At 54.2% G+C, this 1,138-nt stretch overlaps 1 protein-coding gene across 3 annotated transcripts in view; it reads left to right on the plus strand.

Annotated features, from left to right (window-relative positions):
- The window catches only part of BRD4 (bromodomain containing 4), a 52,810-nt gene that overhangs the window by 50,074 nt on the left and 1,598 nt on the right, over nucleotides 1-1,138 (plus strand). The gene's annotated exons all lie outside the window — the stretch shown is intronic.

The following is a 1,138-nucleotide window of genomic DNA, read 5'->3' on the forward strand; positions in this document are numbered from 1 at the left end:
GCCGGTGGCGGGGAGTCGGGGCCGGCGGTCGAGTCTACGGCTTGAGCCAAGTTGCATTGCGTGATGAGGAGGCGGTTCGGGGCGGTGGGGTGGCTTCCACGCGTCCTTCGAGGTCTGCCAGCACCCGTCGGCAGACGGTGGTGGGTGCGGAGGAAGCCCCGGTTAGCCTGTCGTAACCGCCCGGCGAGGCCTCTTTCCATCTGAGATCTTGAGGAGCTCAAGTTTTTGAGGATCTCAAGTGTTTGAGGATCTTGAGGATCTCGTTTTTGAGGGTCTCGAGGCTCTCAGATCTTTGAGGAACTCAAGGATCTCAAGTTTCTGAGGATCTTGAGGATCTCAAATTTTTGAGGATCTTAAGTATTTGAGGAACTTCCGGATCTCAAATTTTTGAGGAGCGAGGATCTCAAATTTTTGAGGATCTCAAGGATCTCATTTTCGAGGATCTCAAGTATTTGTGGATCTCGAGGTTCTCAAATCTGTGAGGAACTCCATCTCAAATCTTTGAGGAACTCAAGGACCTCATTTCTGAGGAATTAGCATCTCAGTTTTTGGAGGAACTCAAGGATCTCAAGTCTCTGAGGAATTAGAGGATCTCAAGTTTCTGAGCAAGTCAAGGACCTCATTTCTGAGGATCTCAAGGGTCTCAAATTTTTCCAGATCTCAAATTTCTGAGGATCTTGAGGGTCACGAGTCTTTGAGGGACTCGATCTCATTTTTGAGGATTTCAAGGCTCTCAAATCTTGGAAGACCTCAAGGTTCTCAAGTTTTTGAGTCTCGGCGCAGCTCTGATGCCGGAGAGTGCTGGCCTTGCGTTCGTCGCCGTCCTGGCATTGGGTGGTCTCTCTCGAGGAGGCGGGGGATCCGCTCCCCGCTTGGAGAGGAGGTCAGGGCTGTGGATGCCCCGCGGGGGTTTCCCGGCATTTTTCGGAGCGCGGCTTCCGCTAAGGCAGCTGCTTGGCTGCCAGGTGGAGGAGGAGGGATGATCTGGGGGGGAAACCCAGTGTGACGACCTCCAGCCGTCCCAGAAATTGGAGGAAGCCGCTGGGATAACGTGGCCACGGGGCTCAGCCTTCAAAATCGGCTTGGGAGATCCCAGATCTCCACGACGGCCGTGGGCTCGGTGGTGCCGCCACCGACG

The sequence above is a fragment of the Pygoscelis adeliae genome, unplaced genomic scaffold, assembly GCF_000699105.1.
Source record: "Pygoscelis adeliae isolate BGI_AS28 unplaced genomic scaffold, ASM69910v1 Scaffold434, whole genome shotgun sequence".
Taxonomy (NCBI): domain Eukaryota; kingdom Metazoa; phylum Chordata; class Aves; order Sphenisciformes; family Spheniscidae; genus Pygoscelis; species Pygoscelis adeliae.